The sequence below is a fragment of the Nycticebus coucang genome, chromosome Y (genome assembly GCF_027406575.1).
Source record: "Nycticebus coucang isolate mNycCou1 chromosome Y, mNycCou1.pri, whole genome shotgun sequence".
Lineage (NCBI taxonomy): Eukaryota > Metazoa > Chordata > Mammalia > Primates > Lorisidae > Nycticebus > Nycticebus coucang.
Window position 1 is genome coordinate 23,682,192 of NC_069805.1, and position 19,502 is coordinate 23,701,693.

Genomic DNA, 19,502 nt, shown 5'->3' on the forward strand with positions numbered 1-19,502 from the left:
CGAGTTTCTCCAAGACACATTGTGATGAACCTGTCCAAAGTCAAGCAAAAGAAAAGATTCTGCAAGCTGCCGGGAGTAAGTGCCAATTGACCTACAGGGGCAAATGCATCAGAGTGACCGCAGACTTATCTAATGAAACTTTCCAAGCAAGAAGACAATGGTCATCTAACTTTAATCTACTTAAACAGAACAATTTCCAGCCCAGAATTCTGTACCCAGCTAATCTAAGCTTAAAAATTGATGGAGAAATCAAATCATTTACGGATATACAAACATTGAGGAAATTCGCCACAACAAGACAAAGGTTTAATAACCAGAATCCACAGAGAACTCAAACGCATCAGCAAGAAAAAAACAAGGGATCCCATCGCAGGCTGGGCAAGGGATTTGAAGAGAAACTTCTCTGAAGAAGACAGGCGCAAGGCCTTCAGACATATGAAAAAATGCTCATCATCTTTAATCATCAGAGAAATGCAAATCAAAACTACTTTGAGATATCATCTAACTCCAATGAGACTAGCCTATATCACAAAATCTCAAGACCAGAGATGTTGGCGTGGATGCGGAGAAAAGGGAACACTTCTGCACTGCTGGTGGGAATGCAAATTAATACATTCCTTTTGGAAAGATATATGGAGAACACTCAGAGATCTAAAAATAGATCTGCCATTCAATCCTGTAATTCCTCTGCTGGGCATATACCCAGGAGACCAAAAATCACAACATAACAAAGATATTTGTACCAGAATGTTTATTGCAGCCCAATTCATAATAGCTAAGTCATGGAAAAAGCCCAAGTGCCCATCGATCCACGAATGGATTAATAAATTGTGGTATATGTATACCATGGAATACTATGCAGCCTTAAAGAAAGATGGAGACTTTACCTCTTTCATGTTTACATGGATGGAGCTGGAACATATTCTTCTTAGTAAAGTATCCCAAGAATGGAAGAAAAAATACCCAATGTACACAGCCCTACTATGAAACTAATTTGGGACTCTCACATGAAAGCTATAACCCAGCTACAACTTAACAATAGGGGGAAGTGGGAAAGGGGGGGGCGGGTAGAGGGAGGGGAATCGGTGGGATCACACCTGTGGTGCATATTATAGGGGTATTTGCGAAACTTGGTAAATGTAGAATGTAAATGTTTTGGCACAGTAACTGAGATAACGCCGGAAAGGCTGTGTTAACCACTCTGATAAAAATGTGTCAAATGGTTTATGAAGTGAGTGTATGATGCCCCATAATCATATCATTGTATACAGTTATGATTTAATAAAAAAAATTAAAAAAAAAAAAAGACCAGCTCTACAGGAAGTACTTCAACCTGTTCTGCACACTGACCACCACAATGGATCAGCAGCAACGTAAGAACTCAGAAATTAAAGGACAGAACCTAACCTCCACACTGATGCAAAAGATAAAACTAAGCAATGGACTCTCAACAAATAAGATGAATAGAATACTACCACACTTATCAGTTATCTCAATAAATGTTAATGGCTTGAATTCGCCACCGAAGAGACATAGATTTGTTGACTGGATTAAAAAACACAAGCCATCCATTTGCTGTCTGCAAGAAACACACCTGGCTTCAAAACACAAATTAAAGCTCTGAGTCAAGGGTTGGAAGACAGATTTTCAGGCAAATGGCATTCAGAAGAAAAGAGGAGTTACAATCTTATTTTCAGATACATGTGGATTTAAAGCAACTAAAGTCAAAAGAGACAAAGATAGTCACTTTATATTGGTCAAGGGAAAAATACAACAAGAAGACATTTCAACTCTAAATATTTATGCACCCAATTTAAATGATCCCAGATTCTTGAAACAGACCTTACTCAGTCTGAGCAATATGATATCTGATAATACCATAATAACAGGGGACTTTAACACTCCTTTACAGAGCTGGACAGATCCTCTAAACAGAAATTAAACAAAGATATAAGAGATTTAAATGAGACCCTAGAACAACTGTGCTTGATAGACGCATATAGAACACTCCATCCCAAAGATAAAGAATATACATTCTTGTCATCACCCCATGGAATATTCTCCAAAATTGATCATATCCTGGGACACAAAACAAATCTCAACAGAATCAAAGGAATTGAAATTTTACCTTGTATCTTCTCAGACCATAAGGCACTAAAGGTGGAACTCAACTCTAACAAAAATGCTTGACTCCACCCAAAGGCATGGAAATTAAACAATCTTCTGTTGAATAACAGATGGGTGCAGGAAGAAATAAAACAGAAAATCATTAACTTCCTTGAGAATAACAACAATGAAGACACAAGCTACCAAAACCTGTGGGATACTGCAAAAGCAGTTTTGAGAGGAACATTCATTGCTTTAGATGCATACATTCGAAAAACAGAAAGAGAGCACATCAACAATCTCACAAGAGATCTTATGGAATTGGAAAAAGAAGAACAATCTAAGCCTAAACTCAGTAAAAGAAAAGAAATATCGAAAATCAAATCAGAGATCAATGAAATTGAAAACAAACGAATCATTCAGAAAATTAATGAAATAAGGAGTTGGTTTTTTGAAAAAATAAATAAAATAGATAAACCATTGGCCAGACTGATGAGGAATAGAAAAGTAAAATCTCTAGTAACGTCAAACAGAAATGATAAAGGGGAAATAACAACTGATCCCACAGAGATACAAGAGATCATCTCTGAATACTACCAGAAACTCTATGCCCAGAAAGTTGACAATGTGAAGGAAATTGATAAATATTTGGAATCACACCCTCTCCTTAGACTCAGCCAGGACGAAATAGAGCTCCTGAACACCAATTTCAAGCACTGAGATCAAAGAAACAATAAAAAATCTTCCAACCAAAAAATGCCCTGGTCCAGATGGCTTCACTCCAGAATTCTATCAAACCTTCAAGGAAGAGCTTATTCCTCTACTGCAGAAATTATTCCAAAAAATTGAGGAAGAAGGAATCTTCCCCAACACATTCTATGAAGCAAACATCACCCTGATACCAAAACCAGAGGAGAATTTCAGACCAATCTCACTCATGAATATAGATGCAAAAATTCTCAACAAAATCCTAGCCAATAGATTACAGCTTATCATCAAAAAAGTCATTCATCATGATCAAGTAGGCTTCATCCCAGGGATGCAAGGCTGGTTTAACATACGCAAGTCCATAAACGTTATCCACCATATTAACACAGGCAAAAATAAAGACCACATGATCCTCTCAATAGATGCAGAAAAAGCATTTGATAAAATGCAGCATCCTTTTCTAATTAGAGCACTGAAGAGTGTAGGCATAGGTGGCACATTTCTAAAACTGATTGAAGCTATCTATGACAAACCCACAGCCAATATTTTACTGAATGGAGTAAAAGTGAAAGATTTTCCTCTTAGAACTGGAACCAGACAAGGTTGTCCTCTGTCACCTTTACTATTCAACGTAGTGCTGGAAGTTCTAGCCAATACAATTAGGCAAGACAAGGAAATAAAGGGAATCCAAATGGGAGCAGAGGAGGTCAAACTCTCCCTCTTTGCTGACGACATGATCTTATACTTAGAGAACCCCAAAGACTCAACCACAAGACTCCTAGAAGTCATCAAAAAATACAGTAATGTTTCAGGATATAAAATCAATGTCCACAAGTCAGTAGACTTTGTGTACACCAATAACAGTCAAGATGAGAAGCTAATTAAGGACACAACTCCCTTCACCATAGTTTAAAAGAAAATGAAATACCTAGGAATATACCTAACGAAGGAGGTGAAGGACCTCTATAAAGAAAACTATGAAATCCTCAGAAAGGAAATAGCAGAGGATATTAACAAATGGAAGAACACACCATGCTCATGGATGGGAAGAATCAACTTTGTTAAAATGTCTACACTTCCGAAAGCAATCTACCTATTCAATGCCATTCCTATCAAAATACCAACATCGTACTTTCAAGATTTGGAAAAAATGATTCTGCGTTTTGTATGGAAACAGAAAAAACCCCATATAGCTAAGGCAGTTCTTAGTAACAAAAATAAAGCCGGGGGCATCAGCATACCAGATTTTAGTCTGTACTACAGAGCCATAGTGCTCAAGACAGCATGGTACTGGCACAAAAACAGAGACATAGACAATTGGAATCGAATTGAAAATCAAGAAATGAAACTAACATCTTACAACCACCTAATCTTCGATAACCCAAACAAGAACATACCTTGGGGGAAAGACTCCCTATTCAATAAATGGTGTTGGGAGAACTGGATGTCTACATGTAAAAGACTGAAACTGGACCCACACCTTTCCGCACTCACAAAAATTGATTCAAGATGGATAAAGGACTTAAATTTAAGGCATGAAACAATAAAAATCCTCCAAGAAAGCATAAGAAAAACACTTTAAGATATTGGCCTGGGGAAATACTTCATGAAGAAGACTGCCATGGCAATTGCAACAACAACAAAAAGAAACAAAGGGGACTTCGTTAAACTGAAAAGCTTCTGTACAGCTAAGGAGACAATAACCAAAGCAAAGAGACAACCTACACAATGGGAAAGGATATTTGCATATTTTCAATCAGACAAAAGCTTGATAACCAGGATCTATAGAGAACTCAAATTAATCCGCATGAAAAAACCCAATAATCCCATATATCAATGGGCAAGAGACATGAATAGAACTTTCTCTAAAGATGACAGACGAATGGCTAACAAACACATGAAAAAATGTTCATCATCTCTATATATTAGAGAAATGCAAATCAAGACAACCCTGAGATATCATCTAACCCCAGTGAGAATGGCCCACATCACAAAATCTCAAAACTGCAGATGCTGGAGTGGATGTGGAGAGAAGGGAACACTTTTACACTGCTGGTGGGACTGCAAACTAGTACAACCTTTCTGGAAGGAAGTATGGAGAAACCTCAAAGCACTCAAGCTAGACCTCCCATTTGATCCTGTAATCCCATTACTGGGCATCTACCCAGAAGGAAAGAAATCCTTTTATCATAAGGACACTTGTACTAGACTGTTTATTGCAGCTCAATTTACAATCGCCAAAATGTGGAAACAGCCTAAATGCCCACCAACCCAGGAATGGATTAACCAGCTGTGGTATATGTATACCATGGAATACTATTCAGCCATTAAAAAAAATGGAGACTTTACATCCTTCGTATTAACCTGGATGGAAGTGGAAGACATTATTCTTAGTAAAGCATCACAAGAATGGAGAAGCATGAATCCTATGTACTCAATTTTGATATGAGGACAATTAATGATAATTAAGGTTATGGGGGGGAAGCAGATGGAGGGAGGGGGGTGGGGCCTTGGTGTTTGTCACACTTTAAGGGGGCAAGACATGATTGCAAGAGGGACTTTACCTAATAACTACAATCAGTGTAACCTGGCTTATTGTACCCTCAATGAATCCCCAACAATAAAAAAAAAAAAAGAAACTTACCAGGGAAAGTAGATTTGAACAGACAAATCATAGTATATGAACCCCCAGGAGAAATATAAGGAATTGTTATCACAATCAAAAAAAAAAGAGTATTGATGTTAAGCTTATCGGATTTGCAGTTGATGTGAAATTGGTAGAAGTGACTGAAATTTTAGAAAATATTTGCACCAAATGTGAAGAGACATAATTCAAGAGGTTTGTGCTTAACACTGATTGCAGGAGCGTGAGTAAAAGGAAATGAGTCACACTACAAAGTGGACATGGGTCCTCAGTGCTGACCTTGAGTCACGGGGTGCAATGCCCTCGGAAGTGACCTGTTTGAGTCTCTTGTGTGGCCGATACAAAAGGAAAGTGGTGAGGGTCTGCTGTGTTCCAGCCCCCTGATCTGCCCCGAGTCCTTTGCAATAGGCATGATAGGACAGCCCTTCTCCCAGTCCATTCATGGCCAATGGGGGAGGCTTCCCCCTGCTCACAGACCCCAGCACTACCAGTCCCTGTGGTGCCCTGTCCACCACCCAGATGTCAGGCTTATCGTGACCAGCTCCAGGGGCACATGTGGCTCCTGGTCATTGGGACAAGGAAGAACTCACGATGTAGTTTATGAAACTGAATATTTTAGAAGTCTTGGGGAAACAGACTGCCAGTCTATGAGGAATGGCCTGATGGGCCTGTCTGGAATGATTTGCTGGCTACAGAGCTGTGATGAGGCACAGAGCTCAGAGCTGTCAGGAAACCACAGGTGGCCTTGGTCCATGTCTGTCTCCCTGGTGGGTCTGGGAGGAGTGGGAGGATAGGTCCTGGGGCTGGGGCCTCCTGGAGGCAGGCTGAGCATGAGGCTGCGCCTCCTCTGGCCTGGTGTGGGGGAGTGTGCAGGTGAGTGTATGGCTGTGTTCAGGCGATTGTGCAGGGGAATATGCGGCTGAGTGCAGCTGAGTTTGAAGCCAAATGTGCAGGTGAGTGTGTGGCCGAGTGTGCAGCTGGGTGTGTGGCTGAGTGGTTGAGTGTGCAGGTGAGTGTGTGAGTGAGTGTACAGCAAAGTATGCAGCTGAGTGAATGAGTGTACAAGTGAGTGTTTGGCCGAGTGTGGCTGAGTGTATAGCGAGTGTGCAGTTGAGTGTGCAAATGTGTGGTCAAGTGTACAGGTGAGTGTGCAGCTTGTGTGGCTGAGTACAGCCAAATGTGTAGCTGATTGTGCAGACAGTGTGTGAATGTGCAGGTGAGTGTGTGGCCGAGTGTGTAGCTGAGTGTGCGAGTGAGCGTGCTAGTGAGTGTGCAGGCCCTGGAGGCACTGAGGTGACCCCATGCTGTTGTAGGTGATTGTGGGAAGCATCTTTGAGGTGGTCTGGGCGGCCATCAAGCCAGGAGCCTCCTTCGGCATCAGCGTGCTGCGGGCGCTGCACCTACTGCGGATCTTCAAAGTCACCAAGTATGTCTGTGCTCCTGCCGTGAGGCTGGCCCCCTGTGGTGTGTTTTTGGGCGTTCATGGTACCTAGAGCACTTTTGGGGGCTTCCACTGGTTTCCAGACAAAGGCTGGTTGTAGAGCAGTCCCCATTGGGCACCTTGCACCGTTGGGGCCTCCTGGATGGGTCTCCGTGCTACCTGCTCTTTTCTCAGCCCTTGTCAGCCTGCTTGCCCCCTGCAGTCTGTATCCTGTGCCCTCCTGATGCAGCCAGACCCTTCTTCCCAGCCATCAAAAGTGACTTTGCTTTGCAGTCAGTAGAGCCAGTGTCCTTGTCATTGTGCTTGTGTCCTTCCCTGCAGCCCACCCCTGGGGAGGGCAGGGAGTTTTCACCATAACCTCTGACCCAACATGGTCTTTTCTGTCGAGCCAATCTGGCACACCCCAGCCCAGTGACGAGACAGTGACAAGACCATGTCTTCATTTGTATCCTGCTTCATCTGTTCTGCACCAATGCCCAGGTTCCAGCCTCTCACAGAGAACAGGCCCAGCCGCCTGGACCCAGCTTCTCTGGCAGCCTCAGCTCCTCCCCTCACAGCCTTTCTACCAGGACCCTCTCATCCAGGGCTACCAAAGCTGCTGAGGGTATGGATGCTGATAGCAGCTGAGGGACAGTGCTTGCCAGCGGCTGTGGCCAGTTTCTAGCTCTGCCCACACGTTCTCACAGGGCATGGCTGCCCTCCAGGTGCCCAGTGTCGCCCCTGCTCCCTAGGGAGATGCACCTCTGCATGTGCCCTGGAGTCTGTGGCCCAGGGCAGGATGCGATGCTGCCAGGGAGGGGCTGGGACTTCCACAGTGCTGGTAGGAAGAGTCTCATCAGAAGCTAGGGCTGCTGTGGACTCAGCATTTTGGCCACAGCCAGATGCCACAGCAGGGCCCCATGCTGCTATGGGGTCACTACCCCCTGCATTTCTGGGGCCTGCACCCCACACAGCCAGACCACAGCAGAGTTGCAGCAGTTGGCACAGTTGTGTATAGCCTGAGACAGTGTCCTCCTGGGCTAGACCAAAATCCTGGTGGTATTTTCCTGTCCATTAAAAACCCAAGCACAGGCCCATCTGAGGGTGTGAAGGTGTAACACAGAGAGCCCATCTAGCTGTGTCTGCAGACTCCTACAGAGTCCTTTGGGCCATGTGTCCAGGCCTCCTTCCCTGCCATGTGCTGCTGATGGGACCTCCAGGGAGTGAACGTAGGCCTGCCTCTACCCAGCCTTGGGGCCTGGCATCTTGGGCTCTGTTTTCTCACAGGAGCGGTAACTAACCCTTATCCTTGGGCAGGTAGGCCTAGACCCCTGCCAGTCCCAGACTTTTCCAGGCCATCTTCCCTTAACCCTCAGGTGCCTTCTAAGAGAATCCATAGGGAAGGGCTGGATGTCTGGGGTGGGCCCAGCGGTGCTCAAAGACAGTGTGAGCACAGGGGGCAATGGTGTCTGTCCTGTAGGCTTTCCATTCCAGAGTGATTGGGTGGCACATGCCGAGGTGGGTCTCCCTGGGGAGCAGGGGCAACACTGGGCACCTGGAGGGCAGCTGTGCCCTGTGAGCACGTGTGGGCAGTACTAGAGACTGACCACAGCCATTGACAGGCACAGTCCCTCAGCTGCTGTCAGCATCCAGACCCTCAGCAGCCTTAGTGGCACTGGATGAGAGCAAGGATGTCAGGGAGGAGCTGAGGCTGTCAGAGAAGCTGGGTCCAGGCGGCCGGACCTGTTCTCTGTGAGAGGCTGGAGCCTGGGCATTGATTCTGATCCCAGGGCTTGCAAAAGACTTCGCTGAGAGACCATGCCAACTCTCATCTGGTCCTATTGTGGTTCTCATGCGCTGGCCTGGGCACTTGGCAGCTGGTGGTGTTGGCATTGAGGAGAGGAAGGCAGGGTGGGTGTCTGGGACTGCACTTGGCCTTGGCTGCCTGATGAGTGGTGCGATCACCCTCTAAACTGCATGACAGTGGAAGGCATTGGGAGAATGAAGATGAGTCCAGCACTGGACATGTTTACTCTGCCAGCCCTGGGGGCCCTAGCAGTGAAGTTGGAGTAGCAGGTCTGGGACCCCAGAGGGAGCCTTCACTGTCTATCTAGGTGTGGGGCCCTCAGGTTTGCAGTTTGCAGAAGCCATGGGTGTAATGCCAAAAGCCCAGCTATGCGTGGGCCAGGAGGCCAAGCTGGGCACAGCATAGGACTCAGACACAGCCTGCCGCAGGTACTGGAGCTCGCTGCACAAACTGGTGGTGTCCCTGCTCAACTCCATGAAGTCCATCGTCAGCCTCCTCTTCTTACTCTTCCTGTTCATCGTGGTCTTCATTCTGCTGGGGATGCAGCTATTTGGGGGACAGTAAGTGGGTGCAGGAGTTAAGCAACACTCTTGGGGTCCCCCCGGGGAGGCAGTGCTCAGAGCAGACAGTGCTGCCCAGGCCTCTTCCACCTGCCTGCCTCTCCTGGAGAGCAGCCCTGGTGCCTGGGATGAGCACGTCGCCACCACTGCTCCTAGCTCCTGATGGGCCGTGCTTCCTAACACTGCTTGTTTTTCTCAGGTTCAACTTTCAAGATGAGACTCCAACAACCAACTTTGACACGTTCCCTGCAGCCATCCTCACTGTCTTCCAGGTATGGCCCCGTGCACTCCTACCATGCTCAGCCCTCACTCTGTAGTCTTCCTCTGCTCCCCATAAAGCCCAGACAGAACCTTCCACAAGCAGAAGACGAGTGTGGGCAGGTCTCAGTGTGTGGGTCTCCAGTCCCCAAGACCTGGCCCTCATGGTGAGAGTGCCGGCACTGTGGTGTTGTCCTATGGGGCAAGTGTAATTCCCTGGGGACTCACCTGGGCTTTAAGAGACTAATTTTCCTCTTGACCCCTGTGAAACACTCCCAATGTCTCAGGCCCTAGGACATCCCCAGTTCTCTTTTGTGTCTGGAAACGTGCCCACCACAGCTCCTGGGGAAAAGGGCCAATCTCCTGTATGACTAAGCTTCGATGGCCCAAACAACCTCTGCTCTCTTGGAGGGTTCCCTTTTGAGGACTTTCGGACTGTGGCCCCCAAAATACTCCCAGTGTTGGCCTCACTGATAGGACCATTGCATGCCTTTCTGTTTCATGAAACCTACTTGACAAGGCAGGCTGTGCTCTTGTCCACAAATACTCCCAGCAGGTCTTGCATGCTCCAGGCTGGAGGCTTAGCTTGGTGCCCAGTCTCTGGGGCTGCTGGCCCCAATCCTGGCCAAAGCTGGTACCCATAACGTGTGAGAGAAGGGTGGGAGTCTTCCCAGAAAATGGTTCAGACTGAGCTGGGTGATTGGCTGCCAGAGCAGCTCAGGCCTAGGGATTTTCACCTGCAGTCCCTACCATGTGCCCTAGGGTTGGGCCCTGTGGCCTTAGCTCTGAGTCATGGTCCAGCAGACTTTTGTGCGACAGCCCTCTTAGCCCCTCATGTCCATCCTTCCTCGCTGCCCTTTCCCGTCCTCTGACCTTCTTCCCCAACTGAAGCATTGGAAGCCTGGACTTGCTCACAGGCCAGCAACTTCCAAACTTTGGCCTCCCAGATGTTTCTGAGCACTTAGTGGGTGACAGCATCTATGTTGGCCTCTGGGGACCGTAGTCTCCAAGCCGGAGCCTCCAGCGGGTATGGACATAGCCTTTCCTGAGAGCATGGTCTGCTCAGTGATGGGAAGGGCCCAGGCCGAGTGCCAGGCAGGAGAGATGGGAAAGTGCACGTCCAGACAAGGCAGCATGGTAGGAGTGAGTCTGGTATGGATGGGTGGGGGGGGGCTCCAGGCTGGGGGCCAAGGTGTCCAACCCAGAGACTGTGCTTAGCAGGAGCTGCCACAGGTGTCCTAAGCAGGGAGGTAGCAGGGTGGTGGTCAGAGCCCTACTTGTGTTTGCTGCAAGAAGGGACCTGAGCACGGTGAGGAGAGGCCAGCGGTAGGAGAAAGGAAGGTTCTTCTAATCAGACGATTTTTTGAAAACAACAACAAGATAATAAATACGTAGAAAGTGAAAGGACCTAGCCAAGCAAAAAACAGTCTCTGTGGATTAGAAACGGAGCAGAAATGTACCATGGTGAGAGGTGGCAGAGACCCAGGCACTGGGATGCGGCATGGGAAGAGGCAGGTGGGCCGGTGTGTGCACCCAGCCTCAGAGGCTTATGAGTGGCTCAGCCTTCTTGAGCCCTGGGGAAGGTGTTCACCCTTGTAAGGAGGCCGAGGAGACAGGACGACTGTGGAGCAGGCAGGGCGGGCTGCTGGGATGCGCCCTGCTTCTGCTGGTTTGGAGTAGGGGTGAGGAGTGTGGGGAGGAGCAACTTAAACTCTGCAGCTGGGAACCTGCAGACAACAGCAGGGTAGGAACTGACACCACAGAGGGGACCAACAATATCCACCATCAGAAGTTGAGACCATGCCCAGAGAGAAGGAAATAACAGCAAATATAGCTTTAAACTGAATATGCTTCAGATTCTCCAAGGGGTAAAAGGAGAACCCATATAACATACACACTTGAGAAAAAAAGGCAGTTAAGAACACAGAATAGGTTAATTTAAAAAAGAACTAACTAGAGAACCTAGAAATGAAAAATAGAGCTATTTAAATTAAGAAACAAAAGGCGGAGTGGACACTGGATGTGATCTGAGTAGGGGAGTTAGAGCTAAGCCAGCTGCAGGCTGGGTGCTAGGAGGAAGCAGTAGACAGCCCAGGGCACAGGGCAGGGGTGGGCGCCTTTCAGGGCAAGCCCTGGTGTAATCTCTCAGAAGGTCATTTAAGGCAAACAGAAATAACTCTAGACCAATGGTTCTTAACCTTCCTGATACCGCAATGTATTTTCATTGTTAAAAAGGGGTTGTGACCCACAGGTTGAGAACCGCTGTTCTAGACCCAGATACATTATGATAAACAGATGGTCTTAAAAGCTACCTTCAACGAACAGATTACCTATAAAAAAATGACTTCTTGTGAGCAAGCAATGCCAGAGGTCATGAGAAATCACCTTGAAATGCCAGGTGTAGCCACTGTTAGCCTGGAACTCTGAACCCCGTAAGCCATCAATTGTGAAGCATGACCCCCAGATCGGGGTCCTCAAACTATGACCCGAGGGCCACATGTGGCAGTGTGATTGTATTTGTTTCCATTTTGTTTTTTTACTTCAAAATAAGATATATGCGGTGTGCATAGGAATTTGTTCGTAGTTCTTTTTTTTAAAACTATAGTCCGGCCCTCCAATGGTCTGAGGGACAGTGAACTGGCCCCCTGTTTAAAAAGTTTGAGGACCCCTGCTCCAGATTATTGCTGGAAACACTACAAAAGTTCATATAATTGGTAAGGTAGATGACTTAGAAGAAAGAAATACGTTAAATTAACTAAAAAAGAAATAGGGAACCTGAACCATTTCAGAAATTGAATAATTTAAAAGTCTTCTACCTGGGCGGCGCCTGTGGCTCAGCGGGTAGGGCGCCGGCCCCATATGCCGAGGGTGGCGGGTTCAAACCCAGCCCCGGCCAAACTGCAACAACAACAAAAAAAATAGCCGGGCGTTGTGGCAGGCGCCTGTAGTCCCAGCTACTTGGGAGGCTGAGGCAAGAGAATCACCTAAGCCCAGGGATTTGGAGGTTGCTGTGAGCTGTGTGACGGCACGGCACTCTACCGAGGGCGATAAGGTGAGACTCTGTCTCTACAAAAAAAAAAAAAAAAAAGTCTTCTACCTAAGCTACTAATTTCAGATCGTTTTATAGATGAATTCTATTAAATGTTTAAGAAGTCATTCCAATTTCATTTAAAGCACTCCAGAAAATATAAAAAGGAAGCACCCCACTTAATTTTTTTAGAGTCCTACTTATTTTATGAGGCTAGAATATCATTGATATGTTAAAAACAAGTAAGGATAATACCAGAAAAGAAGAATGTAGATCCCTGTCACAAATATAGAGGCAAAAACATCCAGAGGAAATCATCCCTGCTCAAGTTAACTTAGGTAACTTAATTATCCACTAATTTAATTTATCATATTCACAGATTAAGGTAGAAAACACCCTGGATGACAGAAAAAGCAAAAGGTCAGTGAACAACGTTACTGAGTTGAGGGATGAAGCAAGAGTGGCAGTTTGTTAACTGCTGAAACTGGGTGATGGACATGTAGGGTTCCCTGTACGCTGGACTTTGTGTGTGTCTTAAATGTTCACAATAACTTTTTTCTAAAAAAAAAAATTATATGATAAAAAATAACACTTCTTCCAAATAAAAACTCTTAGCAGATTTTGCTAGTATCAACGGTCTTTTGTGCAGTAGAATAAGAAAAAATAAAATAAAAATTCTCGAAATTAGCAAAGAGGAAAGAATGTCATTATTTACAGATGAAATCTTTATGTATGCTGAAAACCCAAAGTGCTATCCTTGCAGATGGTGTGGGACAGTGTGTTTATCCGTATACAAACGCATGAAGTTGTCTTCTTACCTTGTGCCAGATACGACAATCAATTCTAGTTGGATTAAGACTGAGCATGAAGAGAAACGTAAATTTTTATAAGTACTCTGTTATTAATTCAGAGCAGAAAAGCTCTTTTTAAAGAAAACAAAAACACAGGTCATAAAGGAAATAATAATTATAATAATAATTTAGTAACAAATATGATACTAAAATAATTTCTGTCCATCAAAAGACACCATAAAAAGGTTTAAAAAAATAGAGAAGACATTTCCAGTGTTAGTGAATTAGCAACACATAGTCAATTTCCAGAATGTATCAAAAAATTTCACAAATTAAGACAAAAAGACAATGTAGTAGGAAAAGGCAAAGGGTGCAAACCAGCAACTCCAGGGAGAGGAGGTGGAGTGGAAACCCACAGAACTGTGCTCGCCTTTCTTGTAGTTAAGAAAGTGTAAATTAACCCACAATGAGATAGCCTTTCCACTGGTCAGCTTAGCCACATTTAAGGGTTTAAAAATGTCAAGTTTTACAGAAGATGTGGAGAAATGACTATTCTGTTATGCTGTTGGTGGGTTCGTACAAACAGTCTGGAAAGTAATTTCATAATATCCAATCCACTGGAATCTGTACATAGGCAGTTCCTGTTCTATGCTCTAGATACAGGGGCCCTCAAAATTTTTAAACAGGGGGCTAATTCACTGTCCCTCAGACTGTTGGAGGGCTGGACTACATTAAAAAAAAACAAAACTGAGCAGCGCCTGTGGCTCTGAGTAGGGCACCGGCCCCATACACCGAGGGTGGAGGGTTCGAACCCAGCCCCAGCCAAACTGCAACAGCCGGGCATTGTGGTGGGCGCCTGTAGTCCCAGCTGCTCGGGAGGCTGAGACAAGAGAATGACGTAAGCCCAAGAGCTGGAGGTTGCTGTGAGCCATGTGACGCCACGGCACTCTACTGTGGGCAGTAAAGTGAGACTCTGTCTCTATAAAAAAAAAAAAAAAAAAAACTATGAAGAAATTCCTATGCACACTGCACATATCTTATTTTGAAGTAAAAAAACGAAACGGGAACAAATACAATCACACGGCCTCATGTGGCCCACGGGCCGCAGTTTGAGGACCCTTGCCAAAGTTTCTTGCCCAGGTGCACAAAGAAACTTGTGAAGGCCATAGCAGCAGCATTATCTGTAGTAACAAAGGTCTGGAAAGCATCTGACTGTTCGTCATTGGGGATGGATGAGAGGCATGTCATCTTTGGGCAGCACAGAGTTATAACTAGCTCAGAGCTGTGTGGACTAGTATGGACACATCTTACAAGGGCCATGACCAGCCCAGAGCTGCGTGGAAAAGCATGGATGCATCTCACAAGGGCGATGACTGGCCCAGAGCTTTGTGGAAAAGCATGGATGCATCTCACAAGGGCAATGACTGGCACAGAGCTGTGTGGAAAAGCGTGAATGCATCTCACAAGAGGAATGACTTGGCCAAGAGCTTTGTGGAAAAGCATGGATGCATCTCACAAGGGCAATGACTGGCCCAGAGCTGTGTGGAAACGCGTGGACACATCTCGCAAGAGTAATGACCAGCCCAGAGCTGCATGGACCAGCATGGATGCATCTCACAAGGGCAATGACTGGCCCAGAGCTATGTAGACCAGCATGGACGCATCTCACAAGGGTAATAACTGGCCCAGAGCTGCGTGGACCAGCATGGACACATCTTACAAGGACAATAACCAGCCCAGAGCTGCATGGACCAGGGTGGATGCATTGCACAAGGCTAATGCCTGGCCCAGAGCTGTGTGGACCAGTGTGGACACATTTCACAAGAGTAAACACCCGTCTAGAGCTGCATGGACTGGCGTGGACACTTGTCCCAAGGGCAATGACTGCCCCAGAGCTATGTAGGCCAGCATGGATGCATCTCACAAGAGTAATGACCAGCCCAGAGCTTCATGGACCAGTATGGACACATCTCACAAGGGCAGTGACCAGCCCAGAGCTGTGTGGACTATGGTGGATGCATCGCACAAGGCTAATGACTGGCCCAGAGCTGTGTGTACCAGTGTGGACGCATCTCACAAGAGTAATGACCTGCCTAGAGCTGCGTGGACCAGTGTGGACAGGTCTCACAAGGGCAATGACTGGCCCAGAGCTGCGTGGAAAAGCGTGGATTCATCTCACAAGGGCAATGACCAGCCCAGAGCTGTGTGGACCAAGGTGGATGCATCACGCAAGGCTAATGACTGGCCGAGAGCTGAATGGACCAGTGTGGATGCATCTCACAAGGCTAGTGACTGGCCCAGAGCTGTGTGGACCAGCATGGACACATTTCATAAATAATGTTGGACAAAACAATGCAAGTTTCAGAATAATGCATAGCATATGTTACTGTTAAAATAAGGATGAGAACCATGCAAAACAATATTATGTGTTTATGGTGTATATGCAGTAATAGTCTAAAAACTTGCATGGGAGTGATAAACATGAAATTCAGGACACTGTTTACACAGGGCAGGTGTTGGGAGATGGGGAGAATGAGAGGAATGGGATTGGGAAGTTTTAGGTAAGGAAATTCAGCAATATTTTGATGTTTTATTTTTTAAGCTGGATAGTGAGTATACAAATGTTTCTTAAATTATTCATTGTACTTTTCTAAGTGTTTAAAATATTATGCAATTAAAAATAGAGGGTGTCATGGCTTGGCACTTGTAGCTGCTCCAGGTGTCTGGAGCATAAACCAGAGCTGGTGGGTTCTAATCCAGCACGGGCCTGCTAAACAACAATGACAACTACAACCAAAAAATAGCCGGGCATTGTGATGGGAGCCTATAGTCCCAGCTCTAGGTAAGCTGAGGCAGGAGAATTGCTTGAGCCCAGGAGTTGGAAGTTACTGTGAGCTATGATACCACTGCACTCTACCCAGGGCAACAGCTTGAGGCTCTGTCTCAAAAAAAAAAAAAAAATGGTGGGGTGGGGGCAGGTGTTGTGGCTCATTCTTGTAATCCTAGCACTTTGGGAGGCTGAGGTGAAGGATTATTTGAGGCTAGGAGTTTGAGGTTTCAGTGAGCTGTGATGATTCCACTGCACTATAGCCAGGGTAACAGGTTGAGACCTTGTCTCAAAAAAATAAATAAGGAGCCAGGCATTGTGGTGGGTGCCTGTAGTCCCAGCTACTCGGGAGGCTGAGGCAGGAGAATCGCCTAAGCCCAGGAGTTGGAGGTTGCTGTCAGCTGTGTGACGCCACGGCACTCTACCGAGGGTAATAAAGTGAAACTCTGTCTCTACAAAAAAATAAATAAATAAATAAATAAGGAATACAAGAAAATAAACTAAGTAAACATTGACCAAAAGAAAGCTTGTGTATTAATATCATCCAAAATAGGAGTTAAGGTTAAAAAAAGATTAGGAAGAATAAAGAGGCTTATTATGTAATGGTAAAAGGAAGATTCTATCAAGAATGTAGTGCAGGCATGAATTTGCATGACCGAACAACATAGTCTTAGAATATATTGAATAAAATCTGACAGACTTAAAAGGAGAAAGAAGCACTTTACCATTTGTAAGAAATTTATAACATATCTATAGAACTGGAGGATAAACTGAGAGGGTGTAAATGCATCAACACAGTGAGTGTGAGCCTGCTGGTACTTATCAACCTGAAACCAATAGCAAGCAGATGAGTCGTTATTAAGGACACCTGGAGCAGACACAGAACTCGACCATTTGTTAGTTCATCCAGGAAATTTCTACAAATATTAAATAATTGCTATCCTGCACAGTGTATCCTTGGTATAAGTTAAATAGACACAGTCAGTGAAGTCATTTAAAATCTTCGATATTTATGGGAAGATTGGGTAGGTCAGTGGGGTAATCGTAATGGCCAATACAAAATATTTAGAACTAAATAATATTGAAACAACAGGATGGGCCGGGCACGGTGGCTCACACCTGTAATCCCACCTCTCTGGGAGGCCAAGGCCAGCAGATCGCTTGAGCTAGAAGTTTGAGACCAGCTTGAGCAAGAGTGAGACCCTGTCTCTACTAAAAATAGAAAAACCAGGCTTGGCGCTCGTAGTATAGTGGTTACGGAGCTGGCCACATGCACCGAGGCTGGTGAGTTCGAACCTGACCTGGTGCTGCTAAAGAACAATGACAACTGCAACAACAACAACAAAAAATAGCCGGGTGTCATGGCAGGTATCTGTAGTCCCAGCTACTTGGGAGGCTGAGGCAGAAGGACTGCTTGAGCCAGAGTCTGAGGTTGTTGTGATCTACGATGATGCCACTCTACCGAGGATGACAAAGTGAGACTCTGTCTCAAACCAAAAAGTATAGGATGAACCTGAAACAGTATTTAGAAGAAAATTTATAATCTTAAATGTAATTATCAAAAATAGAAGAAAAAACAAAACAAGTACTCATTTAAAGAAACTAGAAAAAAGGATAACAAACCAAAGAAACATTGAAATTAGAAAATAATGAAGGTAAAGCAGACATTTATGACACAGATAACTAAAACACCAAGATAACAAAACCATAAAAATCATATTCTTACGAAGACGAATGAAGTAGATAATTTTATAGCAAGGGTGACCAAGAAAAAAATACATAAAAATAATCCCAAAGAAAGTCATAACTATAGAAAAAGATATTTTTCAAAATTCCATCATCAGAATCCTTTGTCAACTTTCTGCCAATGCATTTGCAAACTTTGTTAAAAAATACATTTTATAGCTCAGTGAGGCGCTCCTCCAGCAGGCAGGCAGGATGGCGGCTGTGGAGACGCGGATGTGCGAAACAGACGGCTGCAGCAGTGAGGCCAAGCTCCAGTGTCCCACCTGCATCAAGCTGGGCATCTAGGGCTCGTACTTCTGCTCGCAGGAATGTTTTAAAGGAAGTTGGGCTACTCACAAGTTACTACATAAGAAAGCAAAAGATGAAAAGGCAAAGAGAGAAGTATCTTCCTGGACTGTAGAAGGTGATATTAACACTGACCCAGGGGCAGGTTATCGGTATATTGGTAAACTCAGACCACATTATCCACTGATGCCAACAAGGCCAGTGCCAAGTTATATACAAAGACCAGATTATGCTGATCATCCCTTAGGAATGTCTGAATCTGAACAGGCTCATAAAGGTACTTCGCAAATTAAATTACTCTCATCTGAAGATATAGAAGGGATGAGACTTGTATGTAAGCTCACTAGAGAAGTTTTGGATATTGCTGCTGGGATGATTAAACCAGGTGTAACTACTGAAGAAATAGATCATGCTGTACATTGAGCATGCATCGCAAGAAATTGCAATCCTTCTCCCCTGAATTATTATGATTTCCCAAAATCTTGTTGTACCTCAGTAAATGAAGTCATCTGCCATGGAATTCCAGACAGACGGCCCTTGCAAGAAGGTGATATTGTTAATGGGGACATTACTCTTTATCGCAATGGTTATCATGGAGACCTGAATGAGACATTTTTTGTTGGAGACGTGGTTGAGCGCGGAAACTCGTTCAGACCACGTATGAGTGCCTGATGCAAGCCATTGATGCAGTCAAACCTGGTGTTTGATACAGAGAATTGGGAAACAATATTCAGAAGTATGCCCAAGCAAATGGGTTTTCAGTTGTTCAAAGCTATTGTGGGCATGGAATCCACAAACTTTTTCATACAGCCCCCAATGTACCCCACTATGCCAAAAATAAAGCAGTTGGAGTGATGAAGTCAGGCCATGTGTTTACAATTGAGCCAATGATTTGTGAAGGTGGATGGCAGGGTGAAACCTGGCCAGATGGTTGGACTGCGGTGACAAGGGATGGAAAGCAGTCTGCTCAGTTTGAGCACACCCTGTTGGTCATGGACACTGGCTGTGAAATCCTAACCCAGCGACTTAATAACGCGCGGCTTCACTTCATGTCCCAATTTTAATTTCTCACAAGATGGCACATCTCAATGATACCTTCTTCCTGTACTATGCATTTTGTTGAGAGTACAGAGAAGTGGAATCTTTTTTATCACTTGTTTTGTTTTGACTATAGATAAGAAAGGACTACAGCATTTGATGTGTGTTCTCAAGAACTTGTCTTGGGTCTGAAAAAGCTGAGAAGAATAAAGGACACATTGCTCAACTCTTCAATGCCTACCCTCCTCCCCACCTCCCCATCTCTTTCTGTGCACCGCTTTTCT

General features: G+C 45.1%; 1 pseudogene; it reads left to right on the forward strand.

Annotated features, from left to right (window-relative positions):
* The first annotated feature begins 18,024 nt into the window (after positions 1–18,024).
* Positions 18,025–19,244, forward strand: LOC128579088 (methionine aminopeptidase 1-like; annotated as a pseudogene).
* Positions 19,245–19,502: the final 258 nt, after the last annotated feature.